Below are 14,039 nucleotides of genomic sequence, written 5' to 3'. Positions count from 1 at the left end.
CTTGTAAATATAGCTCAACTAAAGAAGCCTCCGGGAGTTGATATTTACAAGTATGGATGTAGGAAGTGTCAAAAAATATAACAAAACGAAGTGTGAGGTTTCATAAATAGATGTGCATGCAAACATATTGGAAGTAATTTTAATCAAAATATCCCCGTGGGTTTTGATAGGTTTGTGGCATCTATACCTTTCACACTGGAATTTTATTAATGTTCTCTATAGCACGTGTGCTCATTTTACAATGTGAAGAACTCCATATTCAGGTAAGATAATTGTGCAACTTGATGCAAGGTTTGAGGAGAATGTTATATGCTGAATTTATTGACATAATACAGGCTACATAACACACAATTCTCAACAACCAAAACTATTTTGTTCCAAAATGATCTGTAGCTTGTTGAGTCTATTTAGTTAATGAGCATTTCTGAATTTCTTAAAGCACCATACATCGAGAATATACTAAATTGCAGCACAAGTTGCATTTGAGATCGATCCAGATTTTATTGAAAAACCTTGATCTTGTCTGTGAATGAATGGAAATTATAATGGTCGTGTTTCCTTTGTTCAGCAGCACAGAGTTTTCGTATATTAAAGATGTGATAAAGAGATTCAAAACAATTAAGAGTTTTACGAAGAATTAAACAACCAAGAGCCATCAGCTATAATGATGGAATTTAGAGACAATCATTAGATTGCTAGATAAATCTTACTTAAATGCCAGCTTTTTAAAATTTAGAGTACCCAATTCATTTTTTCCAATTAAGGGGCAATTTACTGTGGCCAATTGACCTATCCTGCACATCACTGGGTTGTGGGGGTGAAACCCACGCAAACACGGGGAGAATGTTCAAACTCCACACGGACAGTGACCCAGAGACGGGATCGAACCTGGGACCTCGGTGCCGTGAGGCAGCAATGCTAAGCATTGTGCCACCGTGCTGCCCCTTAAATGCCAGTTTTATTTGAGATTTAATAATACATCGGTGGCAGGGTGGCGCACTGCTAACTCACGACGCCCAGTTTTGATCCTGGCTCCGGGTCACCGTCCCTGTAGAGTTTGCACATTCTTCCCATGTCTGCGTGGGTCGCACCCCCACAAACCAAAGTTGTGCAGGTTAGGAGGATTGGCCACGCTAAATTATTGCTTCATTGGAAAATGTCAACAAAATGTAATAAGAGATGATTAATTTGCAACTTAGATCGGAAGTAAAGCTACCTAATTTACTAAGAGCTTTGCTATGATTATTTACTCTAGAATGTGCTACAAGTATAACAGGGTGGGCGACATGGTGGCACATTGGTTAGCACTGCTGCCTCACAGCACCAGTGACCCGGTTCAATTCTGACCTTGGGTCACTGTCTGTCTGGAGTTTGTACGTTCCCCTCGTGTCTGTGTGGGTTTCCTCCAGGTGCTCCGGTTTCCTCCCACAGTCCAAAGATGTGCAAGTTAGGTGGATTTGGGCATGCTAAATTGACTCTAAGAGTCCAAAGCTTCGATGGAGTAATGGGGATAGGGCCCTAGGTAGGCTGTTCTTTCAGAGTTTCGGTGCAGACTCGATGTGCTGAATGACCTCCTTCTGCACTGTAGGGATTTTATGATTCTAAGTATAATATAGATCTTCCGTGATGCTGATTTGATTGAAGCCATGAAGGTTTTATTATGTTATTAGTGCTGTAAAGAGAAAATCAATGACTTTAGCAAATTCATTATTTAAAGCAGACTTCGCCAAGCCCCAAGTCACCAAACCTTTCCAGCCTCCTTCAGTTTAGTAAAATTACATGGCAGGTGGTTCAAGTGATCATTTTAACATAATACACCACTGTATAAAGTTGAGTCCTCATTTGAGCTTAGATTTTAAAGCACCTTTTTCCATTAAAACAAACTCTTGCTTAATGCTTACATAGTTCAACATATTATCTCTGACTCAGCGAGTAATCAGCAACACATTTCTGCACACACCTGCTAGATTTAAGCCACAATTGCACCTCATATTTTTCTACAAATGTGAGAAATGTCAGAGCTGGATATGGAATATGTTTCCACTTCAGTCACACAGTGTCAGCATCATTCACAGCCAGGACAGGTGAAGCAAGGCTGAGTGCAGAGTAAAGTTCACTCTGCCCTTTGCCAATAATTTTTCACAACCACAATCACAGTATGAATAATTTCCCTCCCTATTCCAGCTGTCGTGGTACCTGCTCCGAGTGTCGCCTTAGAACTGAGGGACTTATTGAAGCTGTCAACATAGCCTCTGCACAGAGAAGAGTGTCTGGTCGCAAAATGGCACATTGTAAGAATCAAGCAACAAACTAAAGACTGCTCACCAAATCTAGACAAGCAGCACGGAGCAGTACAGAGGGTATTCAGATTTTGTGTAAAAATGTATGCGAATATGAATCAAATTGGGCACTATACTTTGGTACCATTCACTGAGCTTCAATCCCTCTTTCTGTCGCACTCTCCTCTCCCTCTCTTACCGTCCACCCCTACTTCTCTCCTTTTGTTTTGCAAATTTTCACTCTCTCCCTCCCTTTCCCCTACCTCTTAAATGCTAAATCTGAAATCTGTCACACTCTACTTTACAAGCGTAAATTGAACCTATATTCATGTCAACAATTGGCAATCTAGCTTAAAAATGAACAATTCTACCTGTGAAAAAGTGATTCCTTTTATTAGATTTAACCCATATTGACTATAATGCCCCTGGCTTTTGTACAAAATGTTAATTCGAACAATAACTTCAATTATTTGATAACTTTGGATGTTGGAGGGATTTTGTGATACTGGACTATGATATAAATTATAGGTGTCCCTGTAACTACATTTGTGCTCCTATATTACTTTTGAATAGTTCTGATGAAACAAAAGGTACTCATTGGCTTAGATGCCTGTTTAGAAGAGGCAATTTGTAGAAATAGATAGTGTATACACAATGCTTGTTAATATCAGAAAAGACACAAAATGGCTGTTAGCTATTTTCTGATATCAAAGAAACAAAATGGCTGAACAAGCCACATTCCCTGTAAACCGTCTCATGAAAACCAACCGTGGGTATGTATGGGTAGTATCCCAACAGTCGCTGATAACAGCTTCACAGAACAAGACATGCAATGTATCCTTGATAAAGCTCAAGGACTCCAGTTGCAGACAGGACATCATGATGTTAGTTTTGAATGACTTCTGTATGATGTTAGGGGCGGGTAAGACAACACCCACTTTAACCATACATGTGATAACTGGGATGCTAGGAAAATTGATTGACTTCATGTAATAAGTGTGACGCAAATATAGTTGATTGATTGTATGTAAATGAAAATATAACTAATTCCGACCCTTGAATCTGTATATTAACCTGTGTGAGCCTTAGGTCAAGTGAGAAAAGGTGCTGTCATAGGCTACGGCGTCTCAGGCCTTCTCTCCCAGAATTCTGACATAATTGATGCACTATCAATTACTACGAGACGAGAGTAGAGAATAATCAATGCTTTATTAAGCAGAGATGTGTGGTATCCTGCAGCTTCTACCAGAATGGAAGCAGCTCGGGTGAGCACACACATTTATACTCCGCCTACTCCGTAGTTTTCTTTCAGTGGCGCCATGGCGTCGTCGTAGGTCGGCGTGTCCTGGATAAGCAGAAAGACATTGGAGCTCAGCCGCATGTTGAGGATCTGAATCTTCTGAGCTTCCGGAATAGGATCTGGTGCAGACCTGATGTAAGCTTCAAAACAGGCTAGCCAATGTTCAAAGTCTTTTTTGGTGTTGCCTGATTGTGGATCCAGCTGCAGGCGATCCGGCTTGATGCGGAGGTCCATCTTCTGAAACTTAAGTTGATGCACGATCAATTACACAAAGACGAGAGTTGAATGCAATCGAGGCTTTAATGCACTAAGATGTGTGCCCTCCTACAGCAGCTGGCGAAATGGCTGCTGTACAGGGAGCACACATATTTATATTCCGCCTACTGGGCGGAGCCAGCAGGCAGGGAACTACCCCCGTACCTGTAGTACAGGGCCTTACCACAAATCACCTAATATATACATCAGTAGTGGGGTCGGGCCCGAGAACTCCCTTTTCCTCAAGGAAATGCTTAGGATGGCTAAGCGGTTGATGCGGAATACGCAATTCTCCTTATTGTACGTGAGGTTAAGGAGTTTGGCGGTGTGGGGAAATTTGAGTAGATTAGCGTCGTGGTCCTGCTTGTCGTGGCTGCAGATAGTGACGTTATCTAGGTACGGGAAGGTGGCCCGCAGTCCGTACCGGTCAACCATTCGGTCCATCTCACATTGGAAGACGAAGACCCCGTTAGTGACGCCGAAAGGAACCCTAAGGAAATGGTAAAGGTGGCCATCTGCTTCGAACGCAGTGTACTGGTGGTCCGCCTTGCTGATGGAGAACTGGTGGTAGGCAGCTTTCAGGTCTACTGTAGAAAAGACCTGGTACTGTGCAATCTGATTGACCATATCAGATATGCGTGGGAGGGGGTACGCGTCGAGCTGCGTGTACCGATTGATGGTCTGACTGTAGTCAATGACCATCCTGTGTTTCTTCCCAGTCTTAACTGCTACCACTTGGGCTCTCCAGGGGCTGTTGCTGGTCTCAATGATGCCTTCCTGCAGTAGCTGCTGGACCTCCGACCTGATGAAGGTCCTGTCCTGGGCACTGTACCGTCTGCTCCTGGTGGCGACGGGTTTGCAATCCAGGGGTTAGGTTTGCAAAAAGGGAAGGCGTGTCGACCTTAAGGGTCACGAGGCTGCAAACAGCAAGGGGTGGTAGGGGTCCGCTGAATTTTAGAGTTAGGCTTTGGAGGTTGCACTGGAAGTCCAGGCCGAGTAACAGGGCAGCGCAGAGGTTGGGGAGGACGTAGAGTCGGACATTGCTGAACTCTATGCCCTGGACAGTGAGGGTGGTGATGCAGTACCCCCGGATTCCGGCGGAATGGGATCCGGAGGCCAGGGAGATTCTCTGGGTAATGGGGGTGTACCACGAGGGAGCAGCGCCTTATCGTAGAGGGGTGGATGAAGCTTTCCGTGCTCCCGGAGTCAAGAAGGCAGGATGTCTTGTGCCCATCGACTTATACCGTCGTCGTTGCAGTTGCGAGGTTGTGAGGCCGGGACTGGTCGAGCGTAATGAAGGCGAGCTGCGGCTGGTGCTGGTAGGCCCCGGGCTGGTCGGCATTGGTGGCAGGCGATGAACGGCCAGACGAAGTTCCCGACAAGCAGGGGTCCTGGGGTGCCGTCCAAAATGGCGGCGAAGATGGCGGCGCCCACAGGCCACACGTGTTCTGCTGGGAGGAAGTTGGCGCCACCCACGGGCCGCACATGGTCTGTGGGGACGAAAATGGCGGCGCCCACGGGTTGCACATGGGGGGTGTAGGAACGCTGGGGCTAGAAACTGCAGCGATTGATCGGGCCTGGCACACCGCAGCAAAATGTCCCTTCTTTCCGCAGGCCTTACAGGTTGCACTCTGCGCCGGGCAGCGCTGCCGGGGGTGTTTGGTCTGTCCGCTGAAGTAGCATTTGGGCCCCCGGGGTTGGCTGGCTGCTGCGCGGCGCAGGCTTGGGGTGGGTTGGGGGCGGTAGCTGTAGCTGGTGGGGCCCACGATGTCCATGAGGGTGCCGTATGGTAGGGGTTGTACGACTGTACGTTACGGGAGGCTACTGTTACTGAGTTCGTGAGCTGTCTGGTCGCAGCGAGGTCGAGCGTACCCCCTTCTAATAGACGCTGGCGGATGTACGTCGACCCCATGCCCGTAACAAAAGCGTCCCTGATTAAAAGTTCCATATGTTCAACTGCCGAAACTGCCTGGCAATCACAGTTCCTCACCAGGATGTGCAGGGCATGCCAGAAATCGTCTAATGGCCCACCGGGAGATGCTGTCTCATGCACAGGAGGTGCCTGGAGTTTGTTGATCGGCCAAATATAATGTCCTTTCAGAAGCTCGATTGCTTCAGTGTAAGTGGGCGCATTCCGGATAAGGGGAAAAATGTCAGAGCTCACCTGTGAGTACAGGACCTGGAGCTTCTGTGCGTCCGAGGGTTGTTCAGTCGATGATCTGAGGTAGCTTTCGAAGCAAGCTAACCAGTGGCCGAAGGCCGACATGGCGTTGGCTGCTTGAGGGTGCAGCTGTAGGCGATCAGACTTGATAAGAAGTTCCATTGCTGTAATATCTCTGCTTAATAAATTGATGCACTATTAATTACTACGAGACGAGAGTAGAGAATAATCAAGGCTTTATTAAGCAGAGATGTGTGGCCTCCTGCAGCTGCTGCCAGAATGGGAGCAGCTCCGGTGTGCACACACATTTATACTCTGCCTACTGGGCGGAGCCAGCAGGCATGGATTTACCCCCATACCTGTAGTACAGGAGCCTTACTGTATTACCTATAATAATCATCATTACAACTACTATACAATCAGTGGTGACTACCACAATAATAAACTGCTTTTTTACTTATACTCAGGCCTTCGTGTGAATATTTTCACCTCTAACATTTGGCACAGTCTGGCGGGTTGTCGCTGCTCGAGCCGGTGGACAAGGCAAGTAGTCAAATCTTTGACCGCCAGAAATTAGAGTCACACAGCAAGACGGACAGACAGCGAAGTAACATCCAACGAATCTGGTATCAAGGCCACGTGAGTAAAAGACTCAGTTTAAAAATTTTTTTTTTTTGGTTTTGTTTTGTTGGTCCACTATACCATTTTCTTTAGGAATTTTAAACTTTCTAAGTAATACATCCACAGTTATATTTTTACTGGGGTTTTCATTACAAACATTTCAAAGTATAAAATAGAGTTGCAGAGTCTACAAAAGATATCTCTGCCAATAGTTTGTCATTAATGGGGGCCAGTTTAACTCAGTTGGCTGAACAGTTGGTTTGTGATGCAGAACAAGGTTTAATCACCATACCGGCTGAGGATAGTCACGAAGGTCCCGCCTTGTCAACCTTGCCTCTTACCTGAAGTGTGATGATCCTTAGGTTAAATCACCACTAGTCAGCACTCCCCCTTGAAGGGGAAAGCATCCTACGGTCATCTAGGACTATGGCGACTTTACTTTTAATGTAAATCAGTTAACAGTTTGTCATTATTAAGAGAGAAATGTACGTAAACATGGATATTCTCCATCCCGGGATATCCAGAATGCGTTCCCTAATGGAATGCGGTTGGGGGAAAATCGGGATTGGCACCGGGTGCCGATCTGAACGTGATACACCGACCCCCTATTAGTGGCGTGACCAGGGTCCACGATGCATGCTGACCGGGGTATATAAATAAATGCAAATGGGTCTTAATGACCAATTTGCATCTATTTAGCAGGCCTGACACCCTATGCTCTGGCCTCTCGTGATTCACCAGTCCCTGTGAACGGGGGTCCCGTGGGCATGGATCACTTATGGTTTTTACCAGTGTTCTCCTAATGTGGTGGGCCTTGCGGTGGGCCAAGTGGACAAATAGTAGGGTCCATCTGAACCCATCCGAGGGCCACCCACTCCTTCGCAATGCACTGCCTGCCAATGCTTTCTCTAACAGACCCCGCCAAACCACCCCCCCCCCCCAAGGAACCCCTGAAATAGGGTGACCCCCTGTAATAGGGGAATCCCGCATATCAACTCTTCTAATAGGGGAATCCCGCAAGGACCTCTGTAATATGGCGCCCCCCCAGAGACCTATTTAATAAGGGGACACCCAACAGGGACTCCTGTAATACACACACACACATGCACACACGCACGCACACGCGCATGCACGCACGTGCACACCCCTTTTCTGGAGGGGGGCAGGGGGCATGTCTGTGGAGGGTGTCCATCAGGCAGGGGGCCCTTGTTATTATATTACCTTTGGTGGTAATATGTTGTTGTTCTTTGCCTTTTGATCCATAATGGTCCATTGAGTTGATGACAAAGAAACCACCAATCTTTACATTGGATCAAAACTAATTTATTGGATAACGATTAATTAAATGAAGTTCGCACACACTCACTACTGAGCTTTAACTAATAATAAAGTAATGTTAATTCTGTCTAGCAGTAATCTATAATCTAGTACTTACAAATGATGTCCTTGTGTTAACTCTCTCTAATCTAAACTACTCCTTGTGCTGTCATCAACCTGTCTCCTTTGCTAACTATCCAGTATTCTCTGAGGTCTAATATTTATACTGGGAATTGATGATGCCCTCTAGTGTTTGAATTACACTGAGATGTAATAATTAACCCTTCACTGGTGTACCTATATACGTATCAGTACACTTGTGGGCGATCCCACTGGAGGGTCCCCATATTATCGGGACCCCGGGGGTTAAATCCCTATTCCAGGTCTTCCTGGGGGGGTACCCCTATTTCAGGGGTCCCTGGGGATCCCCATATCACAGGGGTCTCTGGGGGTCCTTCTATTAAAGGGAGGGGACGGTTTGTGTCATCCCTGTACTTGGCGGTGGGGTGGCACCTACAAAATCTTGGGGGTGGGGGCTGCAGTGTGGTGAGGGGAGGGATCAGGGCCGATTTGCGGTGGTGGGGTGAGGTAGCCAGCCATGGGTCCTCGCTATCAGCTTGCTCAAGATGGTGGCCCAATAGTGGGATTCTCTGGGAATCCCTGGTATTCCATGCCATGAAGATTGATGCATGAGATGGAACACTTAATGGCATCCTGCTTTACAACCGTAAGGGGATCGTAAAACTGGTGCAGGACATGCCAAATCACTAGTCTCCCAAATGGAGAATCCCACCCGTTATCTCAGTGTTTAATCGATGCGGTATTTGTATAATACATCTTGAAATGTGGCAAGACAAATGGGTTTGAGCACCATGTTATCTCTGTAGGCCTTTCCCTTAAGCTTTTACTGATGATATTAGGAAGAATTTTATATTCCTGATCCTGGAGTACAATTTATTCTCTTTGTTTCATTTAGTGTTTGTGGTAGTTTGAACTTATTCAAAATTCTTTTTATTATGTTTCTATGCACATGTGTATGATGGATTCTGAAAGACACTTGTATTATATTGATTTTACTTTACTTGTGTTACACGCTGTGTGCCAGGTTCAACTCCTGGCCAGGAGTTTGATTCTTACATAGACTTTTTATTTTATCTGACTCTGTGGTCAGTGTGATATTCATCACAAATGAAAAGAAAATCACACTCGCTCTCAGAAAAGGGCTACAACTGTGCCAAAGTAACAGTGTTTTAGTGCCCACATCAGTCAACCTGTGTGAAATTGCCAATTTCCTTCAGTTCAATGAGGCAGAAGTGTAATGTTTCATGCCTCCTATGAAGTTACTTTGCTCGCGCTTGGTGTTTTCATTCATCTGTACTCTGCCTGAATGCACGTCCTTAGCTCATTGTCCATTGATGCTTCATCAAAAAACCACTTACCAGTCACTTACCAGGGTTAAAAAGCATCTCCTCCCCGTCCAGTTTCGAATTCCCACCTAGCTTTAAATTCCCAAACTCACTCTTGGTTGTGCCTCACTCTGGCTGTGTTTTCTCTGGCTCACTGGGAGAACTCACCCAGGGTCTCAGATGCTCTCTGGTTTTCTCCCTGCAGATTAAAAGTTACAGGCCAGGAAAAAGTAGGGAAAAAGCACCTTCTCCAACTCTGCACCGAATTACCTCACTGCACCAAATTACCAAGTTCCAATTACCAAGTTCCAAATTACCACGTTCCAAATTACCAAATTCCAAATTACCAAGTTCCAAATTACCAAGTTCCAAATGACCAAGTTCCAAATTACCAAGTTCCAAATTCCCACTCCGACTGTGTCTGCTCGAATAGCGCAAAGCTAACTGAGTGCGCTTTCTGTCTGTCTTTTGTACAGACCTCAGCTAACCAGGGTGACTCACACTACTTAAGCTTCAAAGAGAAGAATACTTTGTGCCCCCAAACAGCCCACAGGTGACTGACAGATAACTGCCTCTCAGCAATTAGGGTGGGGGCAGCTTCAGCCAATCAGACACTAATTACACTCTGCACTTTTAATTGAAAAACAGCAGAATAGACTTACCACTTACCTTTCCTGATTACCTCACTGCACCAAATTACCAAGTTCCAAATTCCCACACTGGATGTGTCTCACTCCGTCTGTGTCTCCTCGACTTGCGCAAAGCTCCCTAGTCAACTCTTCAAAGTTACACCTTCAAAGAATTCCAGTAGATGCGTCAAGCATGATTTACCTTTCATAAGGGTTTGGAAGTGGGACCCAAGAGACAAAGGGGGGGGGGGGGGGCCTTAAAAAGGACAATTTGTGGAGGGGTGCCTCCGATGGGGTCAGAGGAACCACCAAAAAGGGTAACACCCCACCTCCCCCCTTGTCCAACACCAGTCCATGCAGCTGAAGCTGACAGGCAGACTTCATGACCTGGGCCTCACCCACGGCTGGTGCATAAAACACTTATGGTGTGGGATGAGATCTGCGATCCCTAAGTGGCCACACGGATGGGTGGACCATCCCCCTGCACCTCCGTAAAATTCCAGACAGGTGTGTAGACAGTGGAAGGCCACCTACAAACTTGCCAGTGGGAGAGTGTCATATCTAGCCCACAGTTTGGGAGGATGGCAAACTAATATATTTCTGGGCAGCATGGTGGCGCAGTGGTTAGCACTGCTGCCTCACGGCACTGAGGTCCCGGGTCCGATCCCGGCTCTGGGTCACTTTCCGTGTGGAGTTTGCACATTCTCCCTGTGTTTGCATGGGTTTCGCCCCCACAACCCAAAGATGTGCAGGCTAGGTGGATTGGCCATGCTAAATTGCCCCTTAATTTGAAAAAAATAATTAGGTACTCTAAATTTTTTAAAAAACTAATCTATTTCTATCTACATTGGTGTAGACACTTTAGTTGGGGGCAGAGGGTTCCATGGAGGTTACCAATAGACACATTTAGACATGGGTTAAAAGCAGCCTCTTTTTTTGTTATTCATGGGATGTGGCATCACTGGCTGGGCCAGCTATTGCCCATCCCCGAGGGCATTTAAGAGTCAACCACATTGCTGTGAATCTGGAGTCAGCAGGCCAGACCAATTAAGGACATTAATAAGCCAGATGGGTTTTTACAACAATTGACAACGGTTTCATGGTCATCGTTAGACTTTTAATTCCAGATTTTTATTGAATTCAAATTTCACAGTCTGCCTTGGTGGGATTCGAACCTGGGATCCCCAGAGGATTACCCTGGGCATCTGGATTACTAGTCCAGTGACAATACAACTGTGCCACTGCCTTCCCCTTGGAAGCTGATCTATCATCCTGTCAGCCTGAGTCAGTGGCTGCAATTTTTCCTCTGGCCTTCAAGTGTCACAGATGTGGAATGGTCTGTGCTCCCAACCTAGTTCCGAGCTAAAGTGCTTGTCCAAAATCCTGGGCCTGAGGTTGGTCACTTGACAAGGCTGGATGCATTGTGCCGGTGTTGTGCTTGTGTGTCACAGGCCTTGATCTATCTCCAGAAGGAGAAACCACATAAAGCTCCACATATCTAGCAAAAAGTGGCATAAAAAAGAAGTGCTTTCAGCTGTGAGGGGAGCCAAGGTTTGTTTAAAAAGAGAATGTGTTATTCTCTCCAGGGCATCACCTTTCTCTCCGGTCTTCTTACCAGGGAACTCACACTATCCCCCAGTTGAAGTAAATTCCAATGGGAGATTGAGAGTGTGGATTATGTATCTGGGAACACATTCCTGCTGATTCTGCGTCACGTGATGTATAGTGATGTCAGTGTGGTGATATGAGTGGGAGCACTGCCATTGGTGCAGAGCATTGGTTTCCCATTGGCTCTGGCTGGTCATGTGCCTCTTGTCTGATTGGCTGGGACTAGTCACGTGACTGCTCACCAATTGGTCGAGAGGCAAGTAGACCCCGCCTCCGAGGCGGCGTATAAGTACCCAGGTTTCCCGGCGGTCGGCCTTTCTCTGTAGTCGACCACCGGGCTAACAACTAACTGATTAAAGCCACAGTTTGGATCTTCATCGTATCTCGCGTCTAATTGATGGTTCATCAATTTAATCAGAATTTTGGAATGGAGCTACGCATCAAGCCTGACTGCCTCCGCACCAGCCTGCATGCCTCAAATGCGCCTGCAATCTTTAAACATTGCCAGGCGTGTTTCAACAGTTACCTGACAACTGCAGCCAGCAAGCCCACAAAGGAGCAGAAACTCCACATCCTCCACTCGTGCGTGGGCACGGCGGTATATTCAATGATTGAGGACGAAAGTGATTATGACGCGGCCATGGATATCCTGAAAGGACACTTTCTCCGGCCGGTCAACGAAGTATACGCACGGCATCTCCTGACGACTAGACAGCAGTTCCCTGGTGAGTCATGCAACAACTTCTACCAGGCCCTCACAGCTCTAGGGAGAATGTGCGCCTGTCCCCAAGTTTCTGCGACTGAGCACATGGAACTTTTAATTAGAGACGCTTATGTTGCCGGCATGCAATCCTCCTCTATCCGCCAACGATTGCTGGAGACCGTAGGGACCCGCGCCGCGCACCAACCTCTCCGGCCCGCCTCCCAGCCCCCGCAACAGGCCCACGGTCCTCCCGACCCTCACTCCCGGCTGCCCTGACCGGCCCGCAGACGCCACTGACACTGCCCCCAGCTGCCAGGAGGTTCCCACAGGCGCCGCCATCTTGGGGCCCCACCTCCACATGCGGGTCCTGGGCGCCGCCATCTTGGGCCAACACGGAAAGCCCTGCCAGCGATTACTCTGCCACCGAGGATGACCTGGAACTCTCGCCATGACTTGCTTCCATCACACTCAACCAGTCGCGACCACGCTCGCTCGCCAAGACTACGACAACGATCCAGCTCAACGGACACAAGACAAAATGCCTACTGGACTCCGGGAGCACGGAAAGTTTCGTCCACCCCGATACGGTAAGACGCTGCGCGCTCCCCATCCACCCAGTTAAGCATAAGATTGAATTGGCCTCGGGTTCGCACTCCGTTCAAATCACCGGGTGCTGCATAGCGGACCTCACGGTCCAGGGGAGGGTTTTCAACAACTACAAACTCCTCATTCTCCCCCGTCTATGCGCTCCGGCACTCTTGGGCCTGGACTTCCAGTGCAACCTGCAGAGCTTAACCTTCCAATTCGGCGGTCCTATTCCCCCCCTTACTGTCTGCAGCCTCGCGTCTCTCAAAGTGGACCCACCTTCCTTGTTTGCTAATCTCACCCCAGATTGTAAACCTGTGGCCACTCGGAGCAGACGATACAGTGCCCAGGACCGGACCTTCATCGGGTCCAAGGTCCAGAGGCTCCTTGAGGAAGGAGTTATTGAGGCCAGCAACAGTCCCTGGCGAGCCCAAGTGCTGGTAGTTCGGACTGGGGAGAAAAACCGGATGGTCATTGATTACAGTCAGACCATCAACAGGTTTACGCAGCTGGACGCGTATCCTCTCCCCTGTATTTCTGACCTGGTTAACAGGATCACCAAATACAAAGTCTTTTCCACGGTGGATTTTAAGTCCGCCTACCACCAGCTCCCCATCCGCGCGAGTGACCGCAAGTACACCGCGTTTGAGACAGATGGGCGCCTCTACCACTTCCTCAGGGTTCCATTCGGTGTCACAAATGGGGTCTCGGTCTTCCAATGGGAGATGGACCGAATGGTCGACAAGCATGGGTTATGGGCTACCTTCCCGTACCTCGACATCGTCACCATCTGCGGCCACGACCAGCAGGACCATGACATCAACCTTCAAAAATTCCTCCGAACCGCCAAACTCCTTAATTTAACTTACAATAAGGATAAGTGCGTGTTCAGCACCGACCGTCTAGCCATCCTCGGCTACATAGTGCGTAACGGAGTGATAGGCCCCCACCCCGAACGCATGCGCCCACTGATGGAACTACCTCTCCCCAACTCCCTCAAAGCCCTCAAATGCTGCCTGGGCTTCTTCTCCTATTACGCCCAGTGAGTCCCCAACTATGCCGACAAAGCCCGCCCCCTCATCCAGTCCACCTCTTTCCCCTGTCGATGGAGGCCCGCCAGGCCTTTAGCCGCATCAAAGCGGATATTGCAAAGGCCACGATGCATGCTATCGACG

The sequence above is a fragment of the Scyliorhinus canicula genome, chromosome 7 (genome assembly GCF_902713615.1).
Source record: "Scyliorhinus canicula chromosome 7, sScyCan1.1, whole genome shotgun sequence".
Taxonomy (NCBI): Eukaryota; Metazoa; Chordata; class Chondrichthyes; order Carcharhiniformes; family Scyliorhinidae; genus Scyliorhinus; species Scyliorhinus canicula.
This window is presented reverse-complemented; position numbering follows the sequence as displayed.